Source organism: Notamacropus eugenii, chromosome 1 (assembly GCF_028372415.1).
Source record: "Notamacropus eugenii isolate mMacEug1 chromosome 1, mMacEug1.pri_v2, whole genome shotgun sequence".
NCBI lineage: Eukaryota > Metazoa > Chordata > Mammalia > Diprotodontia > Macropodidae > Notamacropus > Notamacropus eugenii.
The window spans coordinates 30,132,504-30,153,432 of NC_092872.1; the positions used below are offsets into that span (position 1 = coordinate 30,132,504).

At 39.6% G+C, this 20,929-nt stretch overlaps 1 protein-coding gene and 1 long non-coding RNA gene across 25 annotated transcripts in view; one reads left to right on the plus strand and one right to left on the minus strand.

Annotated features, from left to right (window-relative positions):
• MPDZ (multiple PDZ domain crumbs cell polarity complex component) overlaps positions 1 to 20,929 on the plus strand; it is a 312,491-nt gene that overhangs the window by 74,258 nt on the left and 217,304 nt on the right. For 10 of the 24 annotated variants that reach the window (XM_072596348.1, XM_072596445.1, XM_072596472.1 and 7 more), the window contains exon 1: positions 5,000 to 5,165. The exons of 2 other annotated variants lie outside the window; for them this stretch is intronic. The gene's annotated coding sequence lies outside the window, so the exon portion shown is untranslated. Of the gene's footprint in view, positions 1 to 4,292; positions 4,412 to 4,502; positions 4,769 to 4,892; positions 4,950 to 4,997; positions 5,166 to 5,664; positions 5,922 to 11,990; positions 12,202 to 20,929 lie in introns of those variants that run through there. 12 more of the 24 variants (XM_072596525.1, XM_072596479.1, XM_072596544.1 and 9 more) reach the window with 9 other exon arrangements.
• LOC140496586 (uncharacterized) lies at positions 1,207 to 5,494 on the minus strand. The gene is made up of 3 exons (XR_011964318.1): positions 5,135 to 5,494; positions 3,990 to 4,086; positions 1,207 to 1,854 (listed from the first exon to the last, which is right to left on the minus strand). It is a non-coding gene; the product is annotated as an uncharacterized lncRNA (long non-coding RNA).

Sequence of the window (20,929 nt, forward strand, 5' to 3'; positions counted from 1 at the left end):
AAAAGAGCTATTATTGTTCCTAGGGGTAATGAAGAAGAAATACTCTCCCTACCCACCCCTCAATTTTGGTGCCCTCTAGCACAATGTCTCAAGGCAAATTAAGTTCATAAAAAGAGAGACTTGGGGTACTTATCTATCAGTTCTCTTTTATAGACCATGAAAAGTTTTTTAGACAAATATCTGCTTCAGTCCCAATCAGCACAGTATCACTTCCCAGTGTTGTCCTAATAAGATACAAGTGGGCATTTGACATCACCTACAATATAATCCATTAGGTTGGGAAACTCCAAACTTATCAGTGACCAGTGTTTTATCTTTGTATGCCCAGCTGGGTCTGGCACATAGTAGGCATTTAATAAATGCTTATTCACTTGACTGATCAAATTTACCACTCACTTATACCAATATCTATTCAAATAAAACGCATCCACTCAAAATAAAATCTCAAGATTAAAACTCAGGTTTCATTTTAAAAAATAATATTCTCTGAGTCTTCCTTCCACTTTCCTCTGTTTCATGTTTTTGAGTTCCTCCCTGCTGGTTCCAGGAGAAAAATAACATTTTGGTTTTTAGGTTTCTTGGAATTGCCTCAATAGTTAGAAAATGTTGGTCCACAATGGGCATTCTTGAGACCCTCTAGTTTAAGAAGTGCTAAAGGAGTCATGAGTGGAAAAAGTTTAAGAAACCCTGTGACATAGAAATCTTTCATCTTTTTTATACATTCAGGGACAACCAAACTGACAAAGCAATAAATGGTGCTCAAGCTAGATTTTGGTAGGCAGGAAGGGGAAAGAGTTTTAAGAATATATTCTCATTCCTAAATGGTATACTCAGTCTTTGTTTGGTTAGTAAACACAAATTCAGCTAGAGCACCTTATCTAGTTGGACTCACCTTCAAACAAGACTGTGTTTAGAATTCCATCTTGGTTAACCAAGAGAGACCTCAATCACTTACTCTGAGGTCGGGGATCAAATGAACACTACCATCCTATCATTCTTTCTGGAAAAGATCAGTCACTTGTTTGCCCTAATATTTAATTAATCATTCTGTGATTCTTCACACACTCTCTTCCCAGGTGCCATTTTAATGTATAAAAAAATCTCCTTTTTTATAAGTTCTTTTAGGGCAGGGACTGTCTACCTTTCTCATTTGTACCCCCATTGCTTAACACTGTTTATTTGGCATCAAGAATTCACTTAGTTAAATACTTTTCATATATTTATTTATCCTGACAATCCTAAGGCAATCAACACTTGATATGAGTGGGTTAAAAATGACAATATGTTTCATTCCTCATTTTAAAGGGTTTATGAGAGATGCGTTTATTTTAGCCATGGAAAAAATCCAGTCAAATTGTTGACTGTCTTTTGTCATCGTGCTGTCCTGAATCTGTAGGAGAGGGTTTTGTAGAGCTCTGCTCAACCTTGTAGATTTTGAGTATTAGGCTCACATATAAATCAGGGGACAGTGTTGGGTACAATCAGTCTCAATAGTCTATAGATGAATTATCCATTTATTGTAGTGGTATTTTGATTTTTTTCTTGGTGGATAAAATCTTTAGAGATATCTTCTATTATATGTCTCCACTTGCTCTCCTCGCATTCTCTTCTTATCCCTTTGCAATTCAACTTCCAACTTCATCATTTCACCAAAATGTCTCTTTCCAAAGTAATCACCAAAGCCAAAGGTCTTTTTTCAGCCCTCAGCCTCCTCCACGTCTCCAAAGCCTTTGACACTGAAGATCACACTCTCCTCCTAGATAGTCTCTTCTTTCTAGGTTTTCAGAGCACCACTCTCTTCTGATTCTCCTCCTACTTATCTGACTGTTCCTTCATTTTCTCCTTTGCTGGCTCCTAAGAGAAATAAGCAATGATTTGGGGAGATTCAGCGTTTCCCCTTTTTCTATAGTCCTTGTTTCAGTCTCTTGAAGGACATAATCTCCTAACAAGATTGCATTAACTCTGGTCCATCTTGGTCAGACAAGGAATTTAATCCCATTGTGTGTTACTCAGGATTGTGGATGGATAATTTCTTTGATTAGATTGCCCAAGGCTAGGGGTAATTTAGAAGGAAATGAAATAATCAAAGTTCATTGGACTAGGTCCAGCCCCTCACAGGAATATTCATTCTCTCTTATAACTTGTTAACCAATCAGAGTTGATTGCCACCCTCTGGAACACCCACTTTTCCAAGGCCATGTAAGCCTTGAGCCCACTCCCCATGAGGGTCTTTGGCATTAAAGAGTTCCACTGACGCCTTTTACTAATAACATGCTAGCCTTATTAATAAAATGATTAATTACCCAGAAATGATGCCTCTAGAACTTTTTAAAAGTAATACTCCTCATCTAGAATCCACCCTCTTACTACAGATGTCTCCCAGGTTTATATTCTAGATTCTGTTCTCTTCTCCCTCAACGCTATTTAACTGGGTGATCTCATTAACTCCCATAAATTTAATTACCATCTCTAAGCTGATGATTCTCAAATATACCTCTCCTGACCTAAACTTTCAGCAGACCTCCAGTCTCACATCTACAACTGCCTTTCAAATATCTCAAGTTGGATGTGCAGCAGACATCTTCAAATCTTTCCCCCAAATGATCCCCTCCCCTTCCTACTTTCCCTATTACTGTTGAGGGTATACTAAGGGTGGAGAACCTGAAGCCTTGAAGCCACATATGGCCTTCTAGATCCTTAAGTGTAGCCTTCTGACTGAATTCAAATCCAAAGTTCCCCACCCCTGGTATAACTACCCTCCAGTTTGTCAGGTTTATAACTTGGGTGTCATTCTGGATTCCCCACTATCTCTTAACCACTCCACCACCTCCAATATTCAATCTCTTCCTAAGGTCTGTCAATTTACACTTTGCTACATTAAAAAAAAAAAACTTTCATTACTTTTAATTTCATCAAATCTTTAACCTAGTGATATACATTGCATGGTGCAGAGATGTCAAAAAACTCTCCAGCAACAAGTTCCAGTATGGGAACCAGATTAAATGTAATTGGGAAATGTTTAAAGAAATAAAAACACAATACAGCATAAATAATGTTAATTTGTGGTTTTCTAAGTTCTAAGTCGAGTTCAATAAAGATTCATTTCTACTTGAATTTGATACCACTGATGTAGTGAACTGAGCACTGACCTTAAAGTCAGAAAGATCTAGGTTCAGAAAGCAGTTACCAAGTGTGTAACCCTGAGAAAGTCACATAACATCTCTGAACCTCAGCTTTGAAAAAATTTGTGTGAATTAACATAAGTATTTCCATAACACAGTAGAATTTTTAAAAAGATGATTGCACATGAAACTGCACAGCTATCATGTACAAGATGCTATTTTAAAATATGTAATAAAGATATCATGTAACATTTCTTAAAATACACCTTTCTCTCCCTGAGAATTCCTCTACTCTGGTTCAGCCTCTCATCACCTCATGCCTGTCCTATTGAATTAGCCCTCTGATAGAACTGTTTGCCTTATCTCTCCACTCCAGTTGATCCTCCATTCAGCCAAACAAAGTGATTTTTCTAAACTGAAGATCTGATCATGTCACTTTCCCTCTACCCTCACTCAATAAACTTGGGTGGCCCTATGACCTCAAGAGTCAAAGAGAAAATGTCATTCAAAGCCCTTCATAACTTATTCACCTCCTACTTTTCCAGTTTTTTTTTTCACATACTCAATTCAGTGACACCGACCTCCTTTGCTGTCTTAGGAACAAGATATTCCATCTCTCATCTCTCAACTCTGTCCATTTTCTTGGCTGTCCCTGTGACTACCGGTTCTCTTAGTTTTCTGTAAATCACACCTAAAATCTCATCTTCTACCTTAAGTCTTCCCAATCTCTCCTCATTGTAGTGCCTTCCCTCCCATAATTATTTCCTATTCATCCTGTGTATAGCTTGTGTGTATATATTGACCTGTTATCACCTCCATTAGATTGTGAGCTACTTGAAGGAAGGGGCTGGTTTTTTTCTTTTTTACCTTTTTTAGTATTCCCAGTGTTTAACACATCCTCCGAACTTGATGTTTATCGATTTTCTGCAGCATAACGATTCTTAAAGCTTCTTTTTTCTCATGCCTTAAGAAACATTTGTAAACTACTTTTAATAAGTCATAGATATTTAGAGGGTAAATCTGTTCCCCAATAAGAGGATGTAATTGTATTCTAAAATCCAGCAGAAATTATTTCTAAAAAAATATATTTGTGCTGTTGCCCACAAGATTTTCACTCCACAGTACGTCCTACGGTCAGGCACAAGTGCAGGACATTCTCGGTGCCCTGCGATTTGCACACAGTAGGTCCTGTTTGCTGAACAGCACAGCCAAGGACACAATGTTTTCTTCTCTGCAAGAATTCTTGGGCCTCTCAGATTCAGCGCTACAGGAAGATAACTCCTAAAACGGTACGCTTAATCTCCCTCGCAGTGAGTCATCTGGACTAGCCTGCCCCCGAGGAGCCAAAGCAGCAGAAAGTCTCCATTTTCTTTCTAGCCCTGGCCGGGCCCTCCTCTGACCCCTTCACCCAGAGAGCTTCTTTTCCAGTTGGAAGCCTTGGTCCCCAAGGAGCCCTCTCTCCTTAAAGGGACCGCGGCCATGCCAGCCTCCAAGGGATCATCCCGCCTCCCCTCCTCCCCCCTGCCCCCCAAGGAGCCCGTCTAGTCCGGACGCTTTATTCCAAGTCCAGTTCTGCCCCGAGGCCCAGATAGGTGCCAAGCCAGGAGAAAGGCGAGCGTGGGTTCGGGCGGGCGGCAGCTCTCTCGGTGGGTCTCCCACCCCGGGAAGGCTGCGGGGCTGAGCGGGGTTGTCATGGTTCCCTGTGGCTGCGGCGGCTGCCAGGCTTGGCACCAGAGCGTCTCTAAGTAGCGGCAGGGGGAGGGCCGGGGCCGGGCAGAGAGGGCTGGCGTCTGGCCGCTGGATGGCTGAGCAGGATTAAGTTTCATGGTAGTGTGTGAGTGTGTGTCAGTGTGTGTGTGTCAGTGTGTGTCAGTGTGAGTGGGTGTTTATCCCGTAGCTCTCCTCCGGGCCGTTACTTCAGAAGAGAGCGGTTGGCCAGGCGAGAAAACCCTCTCCCCCAACGCCCCTCTCCCCACTCCCGCCCCTTAGTCCCCGCCCGAGGCAAAGCCCACCTAGCTGGGGAGGGCTGCAGGAACGAGCTGGGTAAGGAGCTGGAGCTTGGAAACGGTCCCAAGGGGCGGGGGAGGCGCGGCGGGGGGAGTGAGGAAGGCTCCCCCTCGCCCCCCCAGCCCAGCCCTCGCTCCATCCCGGGAAGGTTCCCTCGGGATCTCCTGATTCCGCGTGTTCTGTTGGCGCGCGCCTGCGGGGTGGGAATACGGGGTGCGCTGGCAGCGCCTTCAAAGGCGCCCGGGGCCTCCTGTCCCAAACCGCTTTTAAAGGACGAGGGTTGGAAGCTGGCCGATGCCATCCCCTCCCTCCCAGTCTGCCCCCTCTTCTAAACAGGGGGCAGAGTCCTTTTTGTCCCCCTTCTCCTTGGATGGGGGGGTGGTGAGGATGGGGCGGGTTGGGGGGGGGGGGGGAGGAAGGGATAACACCAGGCCCGGACATGCAGGAGGGGAAATGCCGAGGGGTGCGTGCGTGTGCTTGTGTGCGCCGGGCTGTTTTTTTGGGGGGGAGCCTGTTGCTTCCTCTGTGCTGCCATATCCGCTGTGCTTTCAGTAAAGGCTACTTGGGAGATGTTTCTGGTGGCTGGATGGCGAGGGCGTCCATGAGGGGGCTCCGGGAGGACCAGAGGGGAGGGATGCTGCTCAGTCCTCGGCGGCTTGGCTCTTGGGAGTCAGTATAGCAGCGGCGGAGAAGGAGGAGGAGGAAGAGGAGGAGGAGGAGGAGGAGGCAGCGGCGCCGAGCGGCACAGACTGGCAGCTGTGGCGGGGCACCCGGATCAGAGCTGCAGAATGGGTAGGAGGCAGAGCAGTGCGCGCACCAGGGGCGTTTGTGCCCTCGCATCTGCGCCTGGTTTCAGTTGTGAGCGTTTCGCTGTCGCCTCCTTTTCGCTTCCCCCCTTCAGGCCCCCTTTCTCCCGCCTCCTCCGCCTAGATTTGACTCCTTTGTTTGTGGTCTAGGCATTAGAGAGCAGATCTTTGAATGCAGCGTTATTTGGGAAATGCCTCCTCCGTGTGCGTGTGTGTGTGTGGGCAGAGTGGGGGATGAGGATGGAGTACAGGGATGTTTTGGGCTTATTATCTTCACTGCAGCACAAAGGCTTGGCTATCCTTAACAACAGCCCACATGAAATTTCAAGTTTGGACTGCTGGAGAGGGAGGAGGAGGAGCTGGCAGTGGGGTGGGGTGGGGGGATGGGACCGTGTTACATGCGCAGTTGGTGACAGCAGAAAAGTACAGGATACAGATGTATGTGGACACAGTGCGGGGAAACGTCTTATCTTTCTACCCATCCCCTCCAGGACTGCTTCCTACTGTGCCCAGTAAGAGCAGCTTGGAGGAATGTGCTTCTGGGGTGGGGATTTTTTTTTCCCCTGCTCACAAGTTCACCAGCCATGAAGGAAACTTCTCTCTGTTCTGATGGAGAGACATAAAAAACCTGAAAAGCAGTCGGCCCTGCCTATAAATCATGTTTGGTGGGCAACCCTATTATTAACTGTTCCCTTTGTGTCTCCCCATAACCATTTGGTTTCTAGAGTTCTTTGACATGGTCTTTCATGTCTGATTTTGTGGCAGTTGAAACATGAGTACAGAATGGAAAGAAAACTCACCTTGGACTCAAGAGAACTGGATTTGAATTTAGCTTCTGATGCTATTTTCTACCTTCGTAATTGTGGGCCAGTCCCTGAGACTGACAATTTCCTGCCTTGGAAAGTAGAATTGATAAGAGTTGCACTATCCCACGGTGAAGACAGTGCTTTGTGAATCTTTGAAGTTCTGCCCAAATGGCCTTGATGATGATTGGCAGCAATCAGTGGAGGAAATATTTGTTAAGGTTTTAAAGGTCACACAGCTTTTAGTGTCAATTACTTTGGCCAGTATTTAGTCACAAACAGTAACATTTAGGATGGCAAGTGCACCTTGGAATAAATGAGAGATTTATAAACCTTCAAGCACTGTAAAAATGAGTAGTATTATTATTTATTACAGCACCAATATTTGAATTTCTTAAATTGGGCTAAGACTTTTCTAGCATAAAATATTGTGTGTGTTAGCACCGCTATACCCATGTCTCTGGGTATGGCTTGGCCCATGTATTGAAACTACAGACAGACCAATTTATTTAGGATAGTCAGATGGGTCCTGTCCAAGTAGAGAGGACCAATTAAGGCCATTTAAAGTTTTTTAAATCAGATGTCTCACAAATGCCCTATAATGGGTTCATTGTTTAATTTAGTTAAAATACTCATAGGCTCCTTGGAGTCAGCCTTAAGAAAAATGATGAAGGTAACATATGTTTCTGATAATGTCTTCCCTAGGAAAAATTAATGAAGAAGAGCTTTATGAATGGTCTTATCAACATTTTAAATTAATTGATGGGTGCTTAGTATGGCAAACACACACCTGTCCCTTTGACTTTTTGTTTTTCTTTCATCTTTTTTTCCCCTTTTTCTTGGTTTAGCTTGCTAGAATTGGATTTGGAAAGACCAGGGTTTCACTCCTGCTTCTGCTGTTTATTACCTGAATGACCAAGGGCAAGGCCTCCTCTCAATACCTCCCCCTTCACCTGGAAAGTGGGGACAGTGACACCTGTAATATTTGCCTTACGTGGTTGTTGTGAGAATCAGATGACAGAATGTAGGTAAAGTGCTTTGCAAACCTTTAAGCATTATATAGTTAGCTGTTATTACTATCCCTCTACCTTTTGCCTTTAAGCTCCTCTATTATTAATCTGGAAGGCCGCACCACTGAGTAGATAGGAGAGGGAGCAAGAGTAGTTGCTTATTCATTGGGGAGAGTTATTTTCAATGTCTTTTCAATTTCATTCTATTCAAAGTCCTACTTTATCTGTACCTAATGCCATCTCTGTGCCTCATAATCATGAAAGGGTGATGTAGCCTTGCCCCAAAGCAACTGTGTACATCATCTTTACAGCCTGGAGGCATTCCAAGGGACCCATGGGTGTTCCTTGGAGTGAAATTTTGGACAGGGAAAGTCCTGGGTGATTAGTATTAGCTTCCAGATGCCACAGGGGATCTGTAAGAGGTGGTAGAAGTTAGGGAAAGGGAATTGTTGGATTCTGTGGCGAAGTAGTTAAGAAGTTTAGCTTGTATTTCAAAATTGCCCCCATTCCACTGAGGATCCTTTAGAAGTCACTATGTTTTAGTAGTAACAATGATAAATTTGAAAGCTTGACTAGGAGACTTCCAATTCTAAATCCAGGATCCTATGATTCTATTTTAATAAGCTTCCCTGTAGTGACTATGGGTCGCCTGACTTCTCTTTCCTATTCTGTTGGTTTCCATGAGATCATAAATAGAGATTCCTCAGATGGTAGCATCATTAATTCATTTCAGTCTGAGAAACATTTACTCAGAGTCCATTAGGTTCAAAGATACCCATCGGACATAAGACTCTGGGGTAACCAGTTGTATGCTTTCCAGCTGAGTTTGTTCTAGGACATTATTATTTGAATTTTAGCATTGTGCATTCCTGACCTTATATTTATATCTTGATGGAGAGGATTTAGAGCTTGAAGAATCATTAAAAATTGTCTAGTCTAAGGAATCTGAAGACCCAAGTGGTAAAGTGACAAGTGTGAAATCATGAAAAAAATAAGTAGCAGAATTAGTATCTGAACCTAGGACATCTGACTCCAAATTTAGTCTGTTTTCCACACTCGTACATATGTCTGTGCATAGTAGGACTATGATGTCCTACTGTATATAAACACAATTTCTAAATATACATTTTTGTGCATAGATGGTTGGATTTTTGCCAGTCTACATACTGATTGCATCCATAAATGGGCCTTGCCTAAAATGCACTGTGGTTAAGTGGTCTTTGGTTAATTCAGATTCCCAAATGTCTTTTTTTAAGAATGGAGTAGCTGTAAAGTGGATGTGGTCATTGTTTTTGTTTAAAGATCCTTTTCTACACCTTACATGTGATGTCACTTGGCCTATTTATTCACTTTATCTATCTGTCCACAGCCTCCCTTTTTGTAATGGCTTTTCTACTCCTCTTATTGGACTACAACAGAGATCATAGGTTCCTCCAAACAGGAAATTACTCTTAGGTTTTTGAAAGGGGTTTATTACCAATTAGTATAGGGAGTTAGGCTCTCCCACAGAGTATGAAAACAAATAACAAGGGAATATGACCAAGTCATACAGATGTTTTCAGCCATCTCTATCTTCTCTGCCCATTTTCTTGCTCTTATTTCCTTCCTGATTTTTTTTCCTTCTGATTGAAGACTGTTCTTCTGGATCTTCACAATTCACAGAATTTTAGAGTTGGAAGTGACCTCACCAGCCATCTAGTCCAAAGTATACATTAAAGGAATTACTGCTATAATATCCGGGACACAAATGGTCAGCCAGCTTCTGCTTAATTACTTCCAAGGAGCAGGAACCCACCACCACTCAGGGCAGTCCATTGCCCTTTTGGACAACTCTAATAATCAGGAAATTTTTTCTGACTTAAAGCCTAAATTTGCCTCTGAAACTTTCACCTGTAATTTTTGGTCCTCTCCTCTTGAAATCAAGCAGAAAGGTCTAATTCCTATTCCATGTAATAGCCCTTTAATTACTTAAAAATCCCTAACACCCTTCTCCCCCCGGCCACCCACACACCGAAGGCTTCTTTTCTCTGACCAAAAGATTTTCATTTTCTTCAGCCATTCTTATATGACATGATATGACAGACAACCAAGGCCCTTTACCATCTTGGTTACCCTCTTCTAGATCCTTCAGCTTATGGATGCCATTTATAGTTGCTAGAACTGAATATACTAAAGATGAGGTCTGGTGAGGGCAGAGTACTGTGGGACTGCCTACTCCTGGAAACAATGCCTCTTTTAATGCAGTTCAAGGGCACATTAACTTTTCTGGGTCCTCATCACACAATTGATTCATACTGAACTTGCAATCTATCTAAAACCCCAGATCTTTTTCAGAGTAACTGTTGTCTAATCATTACTCTACCATCTTGTAAAGCTGATTTTTTCTTTTGGCGCCCAGGTGTAAAACTTGACATTTCTTTCTGTTGCCTATCAATATCTCTTTAGATTCTGACTGTCATTCTTTGTTTCAACTCTTCTTCCCAGCATGGTGTCATCCACACATTGATACGATGCTTTCTAGATCTTTATCCAAATCATTGAGATGTGTTAAATGGCACACAGGAACAAGCACAGATACCTGGCATATTCTGCTGGACACCTCCTGCTATGATGACCTTGAACGATTAACAACTACTCATTGAGTTCTGTATCAGTCTAATTGTATTTACTGTTTCTTCTATATATCTCTATCTTTCCTACAGGCATAGTGTGAGATACTTTATCAAAACCTTTGCTAAAATCTAGATACACTATATCTATAGCATTCCCCTCATCTGTTAGTTGAATGATTACGTCACAAAAAGGAAATTAAGTTAGTTTGGCCTCCCCTGTTATTTCTTTTTATACATGCACACACGTTATGTATCTATCTATCTAACACACATACATACACATATACATATAGGTATATCTACATATAATATGTTTTATACATACATATATAATTTTAATTAATTTTAATACATATATATGTAATTTTATATTCATAAAACTTAGGAACTTGACAAACATGAACATTTTACATGAAAAAAGCAGAAAAAGAAGATTGCATACAAAATTATGAATTCATTCTGTACAGCTTGGTGTTTTTACAAACTAAAATGTTTCAGACCTGGCTTGATTACCTCTCTCACACTAAACTTTATTTTCGGCATGAAAAAAGCTTAAATCTCCCTCATTCCTTCCTTCCTTTCCCCCCTCCGTCTCTTCCCCCCCAAGACCCTGTCACCTCATCACAATCAGTAGCCCATTCCCCATTAAAAACAAACAAACAAACAAACAAACCAAACTAAATCACATAACTTTTCTTGTAACTAGTTAGCATAGTCAAACAAAAGATCCACCAATGGCCATATCCACGTATGTCTGTCTCATTTTATATCTGATGTCCATGATTTCTGGTTGAAGCCATGCTGGTTCCTTGTAATCATTACTTTTCTTTCTATATATCTCTCAACCATATGTTTAATGACCTAGTCTGGAATTTTTCCAGGAATCAAAAGTAAATTCACTTATCTATAATGAGCAGACTATAACTTCTATCCCTCCTACCTTTTTCTTTGACAATTAGGACGGACATTCTTTTTCCCTCAAAATTTTGTGGTACCACTCTCATTTAAAGTACAGCGACTCAGGAGTTACATCTACTAGTTTTTTGAGTACCAAGATGACTAATTCATGTGAGCCAAGTGACATAAATTTAACGGGGGCACCTAGGTGCTCGCTTATTATCTTCTGACTTATTTTGGACATGAACTCCCACTTTTTTCTTGTCAGTTTAAAGATTGAGGTCATTCTCCTTGGCACAAAAATAGACTCAAAAGAATCAAGCAACTTGTTTCAGTCAGCCTGCTCTTGTGTTTTAGATATCAATCTCAAAACATTGAGTTCCATTAGCAAAGCTATACTTTTTTTTTAAAAAGTTCTTATGGAATCTTTGTTATCTTTTCTCTCTTTCACGGTGAAGCTTTCTCAGTTCTAGGAAAAACTGGGTCTTGCCCCCCACCGCACTCCCCTTTTATTCTTAATGAAATTGAGTTTCCCCTTCATGCCCTTCTCAAGAATTTTCCTTTTTGAATTTAATGGTTTGTTCCTACTGAAATGCTGTGTTGAGCCTTTTCTTGGAAAAATTGGTGGTTTAACTTGTTAGAAGCTCTTTCTCCTCTCATCCAGTCAAGAAAAACTAGTGTGATCTTATAATTAACAGAAGATAGACAGCATTGCTTTGATAGTATGTAACTATAAAAAAAAAAAAAAAACCTTGGCTTAGGAATCTAAGTCCGAGTTCTGCTATTGGCTAACTTTATATTCTCTAGTAAGTCATGGACTTCTCAGAGGCTCAGTCTTCATCTGTAAAATGAGAAGATTGGATTAGGTGATCTCTAATGTTTCCTCCCAGCTCTGAATCCGACTGTGCTATGATTCAAGTCCATTGAGCTCCACAAAGAGACAGGTAATTTTGTCTGTTGTACTTTATTCCATTCAGACCACATCCAGAACATTATGTTCAATTCGGGCTGTTGCACTTTAGAAGAGATACTAAGAATCTTGAGTACATAGCGATGGGGACGGGGAGAGGAAGGCCCAGAGGCCAGGCTGGTTAAGAGATTATAAATCCAGCTGGTGAGTATTGATGAAAAAAATGGAGAATGTTACCCCAAAGAAGAAAAAGCTTCAGGAAAATATGATAGTAATCGTGAATTAGTTAGTCAACATTTATTATTTGAAGATTTGTTGTTTCTACTTCTGGAAGTTATAAGGAGGTGAATTTCGGCTCAGAAGAAATAGTACCCAACAATTAAAGCCATCCAAAGTGGAATAGGAGGCGTTGGGAAGAAAATGAGTTCCCTGTCACTATAGACCTTTAAATGCTGGATGATGACTTTTTGGGAATTTGGTAGATGAGATTAATATTTTAGGTTGAAATTGACCTAGATGATCTTTGAGGTCCCTTCTGACTCTGACCTCATTATTCTTTGATTCATCTTTTTTACTTTTCATTATTATGAAGTGATTCCAAATTGAGCAGTTGATACTGAGTATGGAGTTGGCTTTCCTCCCTATCACTCTAGACAAGCATTTGGGTTTCCTTCTGGACTACATGGTTTAAGCCACCATGATCCTTGGAGTTCTACTTTCCATACTGCTGGTCATCACTGTATCTCTCCAACACCATGGTCATCACTGTATCTCTCCAACACCATCTTTTTTCTGATTCAAAGCCTGCTGTCTCTTGCTACGCTCTTCTCTGTGTCTCATTTCCTGGTGGAGTGCCCAGCTGGGTTGAGATAACACATGTAGCTCTGGGCCAAAATGAACAATGTCTATTTTCCTTTTCCTTTCCCCTTGACACACTGCATTTATTCTAAAGCTCTGAGCTCACTCCTGCTTCTGTCTTGCCTCTAGGACCTGGGTTCTTGACCTACTATCTATGGAGGGTTTTGTGAATAGATTTTAGGGGGTGCATAAACTTGAATAGGAAAAACAAATTACATCCTTGTTTTTGCCAACCTCTCATTGAAATTTGTCATTTCCTTCAATTATATGGGCAGGAAACAGTATTCTGAGGTGTCCATTTGCTTCAACTAGACTGGCAAAGGGATACATGAGAAACTGAAAAGATGAAGAATCCCTGTGCAGGGAACAACTTGAATGCATTTCATTTTTTGCAATATATGAAGAAAAAAGAAATATGCCATCTTTAACCATGTTGCAAATTATTTCAGTGCATGAAAAAAGTAGGTTTACATTTTTCTTTGCCTCATATCTTCATACAGTTGTAGAGAGGTTAGATCTGGGGGAGACACTAGAGATCAGTCAGTTCAATCCTTTCATTTTGTAGATGAGGATAACTGAGACCCAGAAAAACTGTTGTTTGTTTAAGGTCACAACAGGAAATTTTTGTTGTTTGCCCTTCATTTTTAAAATTATTTTATTTGTTTTCAGTGTTCTACAATCATTTCCATATATCTTAGCTTTTCCCCTTCCTCTCCCTCCTTCCCCCCTACCTCCCCACTCCCCGCCTGAGATGGCATACAATACAGTCCTAGAAGCGATATTGCTGGGTCAACGGGTATGCACATTTTTGTAGCCCTTAGCCCTTTGGGTATAGTTCCAAATTGCTCTCCAGAATGTTTGGATCAGCTCACAGCTCCACCACCAATGAATTAGTGTTCCAACTCTCCCACATCCTCCCCAACATTTATCGTCTTCCTGTTTTGTCATGTTAGTCAATCTGATAGGCGTGATGTATCGTCCTTCATTTTTGAAGAGGACTAGTGACATCATGGGGGGGATATCTTGATTAGTGCCGGAATTGGGATTTAAGTGAGGCACAAAAATCATCGGCCTCCCTCTTTCTTTTAGAGTCATTGAAATTCAGGGACAAGACAAAGGCAAAATGACTGGCGATGGTCCAGACTGCAGTAGACGACCTTGGGCGTGTTTGTTGTCTAATCACACTTCACCCACTGCTCAGCCACCTTCATGGCCTCTGGAACCAATTGTTCTCATCACATGCTTGGGATAGACATCCCCTAACTCATCAGTGGGTTTGACGCCTGTCGGTTATCCTCAACCTGTTTGGTCTATTGGCCAAGACAGTTTTATAGGGTATGGGTGCTGCACATATTGCAGCTTCTTGGAGCCACAAATGTTCAAGGTCACACTGGAAATGAGTAGCTTAGCTGATGGAATTTAGACCTCAGTCCTCTAGACTCTAAAACTAGGGACCATACCCATTCATTATTTCTAACATTTCTCTCACATATACACTTCCCTTCTTTCCTGACCCATTCCAGACTAATCCTTGCTAACCTTAGTTACATCAATAAGTAACAAGCATTTATGGAGACTAAACAAAAATATTGCTGATTGGGATTAAGAATATTGTCTCCATCTGAAATTTTTTTTAAAAGAGAGCTTGAATCAAATATTGTATTAAAGACAATTAATTATCCCATACTTAGAACCAGATGGGCTAATTCCAGATGTTATGCTTATTATTGAGGACTACAGGTTGTATTGTTCTGAATTCTTTGTGGACTACTGTTTACATTTGTCACCTCATAAAATTATTTAGTTCAGTTCAACAAACTGTTGTTAAACACTTATTGTGTTTGGCACCAAGTCTTCATTGATGTAAAATGACACAGGTCTGCCTTCAAGGAGTTTACAATATAATGGGGCTAGAATATGACTGGAATAATATTTGAAAGGAAGTCATGGAAAATAAGGCTAGAAAGGGAGATTGGAGGCCAATTGTGAAGGGTCTCAAATGCCAGGTTAAGGAGTTTATATTTTATCCTATAGGAAGTTGAGAGCCACTAAGGTTTTCTTAAACTATTTGATGGGAAATGTGCTTTTAAAGTTTAAGAAGCTGATTTCTGAGAAACTAGTTAGGCCCTTATTATCTAAGCTGGGAGTAATGAGAGCCTGAACTATCAAGATGGAGGTGTGAGTGGAGAGATTCGCTAGCTCTAAATGAAATGGGAAAATGAAATAGTCTTCTGAATAGCTCAGGCAAAAATCTCATTTGCCAGTGGATTATTGTCATAATAAAAGTTGCTTTATAACCTTAATATTTGCATTTGTTCCTTTGAGTACTGTAATGAAATATACTTAATGAATGTAGTTAAACAGTAGATGAGTTAATTAAAAATCAAATAGTCAAGTTTATTGAAAGACAATGAGACCCTTTTAAATGTTTCTCTGAGAGCTTACCATTTGGATGCCTGTGATTAGTACTACAAAAATGCAAAGGATAGCTTGAATGGCATACATTATATGCATGTATGTGCATATGTACACATATGTATATGTTTATATGCATGTATATGCATATGTACATGTATAGTGCATAAATTCATGTTAAATGTTATAAAATACATGAATTCATATGTGGATTTAACTATCTGATCACTTTTTATCATACATTTTCCTTTTAGTATCCACCTATTTAGAGAGATTCACATCCATTTTGGCATTTTTCTGAAGTATTTCCTTATCTGGACTATTGGGAATCTTTCCATTGAGATATAAGCTGTTATGGTGGAGAGAACAGTAGCTTTGTAGGTGGAGGACCTGAGTATGAGTATCACCTCTGACACTGCTTTGTGCAATCTTGGGAAAGTCTTCATCTTTCTGGGCCTCAGTTTCCTTCTCTGTAAAATAAGGGAGTTGGACTGGATGACTTTGGAGGACTTTTCGTGCTCTGTTTGTAATCTATCTTGCTAACTTTCGTGAATTAATTCTCAGACTACCACTGACATACGTGGTCACCAGCAGGTGCTAACTATTGCCTTATGGCCTTTAGAAACAGCCAGTCTACAATCACAATATCAAATCAAAAAAACTTTAATTCCAGGGGACAAAGTTCATTTTCCTCTAGGGTGTGTGTTCTTGTGAAATTCACTGAAGACAAGAATGATTAGCAAATTTTTGTTATTATTGTTACCAATGATGTATTCTGAGTCACTAACTTGTCTTGCACCATTGACTTGATTTATGTGTACTAGGGACTTTTATGTTGTATCCTTGGTGCCCACTACAGGGCAGTACCTAATAATAAACAATAATATGCAAAGTAACAGTAAATAGTGACATATGTTGTATAAGTCTATATAATGATATGTAAGTGTATGTAAATACTATGCAAAATCTACGTAAATAGTACACAATAAAACAATAAATCCATATCCTTTAACAATAAAATAGCATATGAAATGAAATGAATGGTAAATGCCTATTGATTGATTGATAGCAGAAAAGATGATGTGTTAATTTAACTTTGGTGATAGAACTACAATTTAGATGATTTTGTCCATTTACAATTTTTGAATCATTTTATTTTTTTTTTAAAGACCACTTCTTGGATATGCCATTGATACACATACTGTGTGTTCGTCCAACACTTTATTAAGGAACTTTGGAACTCAGTGACAAGCACATTAAGTGCCTACATTAAGGTTGTAACTCTGTGCTTTCTATCATTGGTTGATAGAAAGATCTCTCTGTTTTCTGTTGTTTTATGAGGCAATTTAGGTTTCATATTTGTTTAATGACTTAGATGTTTCAAAACTTCCCATATGTAATTTGTTCTCTTATTGGCACCTAGAATAACATGAACTAACTAGTAAGAGCATGGCCAAAAATAGAACACCCTACTCAAGTTTCATCTTTTAAAGAGCGTACTTTAGCACTGAATAGATTCTTTATATTTGTAATTTTTTATTCTTCATTTTGTTCATTATCTACTATTTGTTAATTTTTAGTATCCAAAACTGTGTAAAATATTTTAAAGTTATTATAAGGAATTTCTTAGACTTCATGACTCTTACAGCTGACCTTATTTCCTTTTTTGACGCTGTCAAAAGCTTGGCAGATCAGAGGAATGCTGTTAATCTAGTTTAACTTCATTTTAGGAAAGTATCTGAAAAAAAATTTCTCATGTTAATTCTTCTAAAATAGATGCAGTGATGTTGTTAAGAAATTATTACAGTTAGGTGGAATGAGAGCTGTTTGTGTAGCTAGACCTAAGGAAAGTTACTAATGGTTTATATTACCTTGAAGAGACCAGGCCAGAGGAATGCCCCAGAGAATCTGGTGCTTGGCCTTGGATTGTTTACCATTCTTATCAGTGTTCTTGGATAAAGGGATATATGGTACATATCAATTCATGGCACTAAACTGGAAAACATAGCTAATGTAGTGGATGTCAGAGTTGGAATTCAGAAAGATTTTTACAAATTAGATGACTAGGCTAATCCTAAGAAGATAAATTTTAATAAGACTCTATGTAAAGTCTGATTCTTGGGTTTCAAAAATAAACTTCAAAAGTTCAAAGTTGGAGGAGCATGACTTGGTAGCTGTTCTGAAAAAGATCTGGGTATCTTAGTGGACTCCAAGAAAGTTAATTTGAGTGTATTGTATTAAAGTGGGTTTAGTGTGTTGAAGTATGGAGGTGATATCCCCCCTTGTACTTTGTCTTGATCAAACTGTGTGGAGTAGTTTGTTCAGTTTTGGACACCATTCTTCAGGAAGGACAGTGATAAGTTCAGAAACGTCTAGAGGATGGTTTATTACCTAAGTTCCTGCCATTTGAGGATTGGGGAATGCATAAGAATAGGAATACTTAGCCTGGAGAAAAGAAAACTCAGAGAAGAGACTGTGATTTATAGCTATATTTAAGTATTTGAAGGGCTGCCATATGAGAGAGATTACACTTATCCTCTTTGACCTTAGGGAAGTAGAAATAGGAACAATAGTTAGAAGCTGCCAAGAGACAGACTGAGGCTTGATGTAAGGAAAAGCCTCCTAATGATTAGACCTATCCAAAAATGGAATGAAATGTCTCAAGAGGTACTGGGATCTTAATCATGAGACGTCTTCAAGAAAATGTGGGATGTCTGCTTGCTGGGTACATTTAGAAGGCGTTCTTGTTTAGCTTTGACTTGGGGCTGACCAGATAAGTAGGGTTGTGTAGCAGGTAGTTTATTCTTTTGCTTATTTAGTTTAGGACAGAGATTAAAGCTTGTTATATAAATCAGTGTTCTCCAAAGGGTGGGCCTGTGACCTGACTGCAAGAGATATATGATCAACAAATCAAAGTGTAAGAAGGTGAATCTTATCCCACCCTTCCTGCTCTGGCCAAAGTAGGGCTTGTTACCATCAGTCATACGAGGGCCTTTACTCTCTGCCCCAAGGCTCCTTCACTTTGCCAACTAAGACACCATGCATACTCTAAACCCTACCCTTTCCTGAGCTAGGCTTTTGATCCCTTGGAAAAGTTCTCAAGTGCTACCTGCACTTGAGGTGCTGTCTCTACTAGCTTCACATATTCAATGTGTCTGTTGAGTTACATTCAACAAAATCTTCTGTATTCCCCAGTGTCCCAGTAGAGAAATATACGGTTGCAAATTTCTCCCAAGTTGCTTGGATTCCTTGGATTCTGTTCATTGCTTTAGAAAAGGTCTCTGGAGGTTTCCCTTTTTGATATATCACTTCAGAGTTTTCTCTTTTGATGAATTGGCAAAATGTGTTTATTTGGTTCCCCCGTTGCCTTCAATGGGAGAGAACCTATAGACTGGGAAAACTTCTAGGGAAAACTCAAGCAATTCAAAGCAATGCAGCATCTGGCTAGGAGATATTGGGAAAATTCCCTCCCCCTCTCCTCCACATCACCCAATTGTTTGGTAGGTATATCTAAGAGGGTAGACTCTGAGCTGGGGGTAATATCTGGTGAGTAAGAATCCTGCCTCTCCCATCATTTTTGGAGTGTGTGTCAGAATGAATCACCTAGGATAAGCAGGAAAGAACAATTTGTGATCTTTAATGCAAACTTCATTATCATCGTCCTTAAACCCAAGTCTCTTCCAAATCTATCTCTTTCTGTTGAGGAAATCATTATCTTTCTAGTAATCACCTGGGTATCAATTTTTCAATTCTTTTCTCTCCCTTACCCAGCAAATCCAATAAACTGGCAAATCATGTCTGTTCCACTTCTGCATCTGATGATGATGATGACGATGATGATGATGATAAATAAAAATAGCTAGCATTTGCATAACGCTTTAAGATTTGCAAAGCTGTTTAAATAATTATATCATTTGATCCCCAAAATGACCCTGTGAAGAAGGTGCTATTGTTATTACTCTATTTCCCCAAACTGGTTAAAATAACAAGCTTCATCGCTTAAAGCGCATTTCAATGCTTCAGTTAAATGTGAAATTCACACATGTCGAAAATGTAATTGCCCCTAAGGTTGCCTTAGCTTTTAGTACTGAAGGTAAATCTGTACAGGTTTCCATCAATCCTTAGTATCTTTATCAAACATTAGTTTTGATGATGCTTTATGAAGTTCTCCCTTGTTGATTTAGAAATTATATAGCTTTTAAAATAATGACAACCCAACCTGACAGATGAGTAACAGATTATTAACTTAACATTTTCAATAAGGATGTCTATACTTTCTGAAGTTTTCTGAGTATATTAGTTGTACCTGACCTATATCTAGACACTTTTGTCTCTCTGAGAACTTGCCTCCCTGGAAATAAAGTTGGTTTTTTAAAAGGTAGAATGAAATAGAGCAGCATTCTCAAACTTTTTGACCCCAGAATTCCTTTGCATTCTTCAAATAGAGGAACTCCCCAGAGTTTTTGTTTATGGTGGTTATATCTATCCATATTTACTATGTTAGAAATTTATTAGAAAAATATTAGAAAATGTCTTAGAATTATTATGAAAATAATTTTGACCTTATATACCCCATGGAAGGGTACTGGGGACTCTAAGGGACTCTACTTTGAGAACCACTGAAGGAGAGTTGAAAAGTTAATTTAATCATTGTAGCATTCAGTTTAGTCAAGAAGGTAAGTCTTCAACAACCTATTCTGGCCATGTTACCTCACCTAGTAGCAAGGTTAGGTTATTTTTGTCCTTCATTACCTGGATGATTGCTAGTTTCATTCTGGAGATTTTTCCCTATCTCGCTCAATTCACTTGGCTGTGAGGACTTGATAATTATAGAGACGGCCTGATTTTGACTTTTATAAGTTTCATAAATCTTTAGTTTCTTAAGTCATGATCTCTGATGCTTCATGGGTTTGTGAGCAGTGAGTTTATTTATTAAGTAAGCATAATGTGCATAGTGGTTAAAAAGAAGTAGTTGTTTTCAGGTTCTGTGAATTTTAGTATAAAGAGAAATACTCTCCAATAATTCCAGAATATTAATAACTGCTGGCCAATCATAGAACCAAAAGAGTTACATTAAAATATCACACACACACACACATATACACACATCTATTCATACCTTCATAGGCATACATATATATGTGTATGCATATGTATAAATACACGTATATAATGATTTGTCTTAGGAGATTTACTGTCAGAAACTTCAGGCTGCCCTTTGTGATCTATAGCTTGTGAACTCTATGTTTATACTTAATTAGACTGACCGAAAGAAAGTCAGAAAAGTCACAAACTTAATTTAGGAGGAACTGATGGATGGGGAGAGACACAAAAGTCCAATTCAGTATGATGAAGCCAAGTGGTAAGGAGGGTAAGATGTAACTGACTTATGCAAAAATGTAAATGATGAAAACCTTATAGAAAATGAGGAAAAGGTCTTAACAATAAGAGGAAAATGGTAGAAATTTCATTATTTTTAATAGTAATAG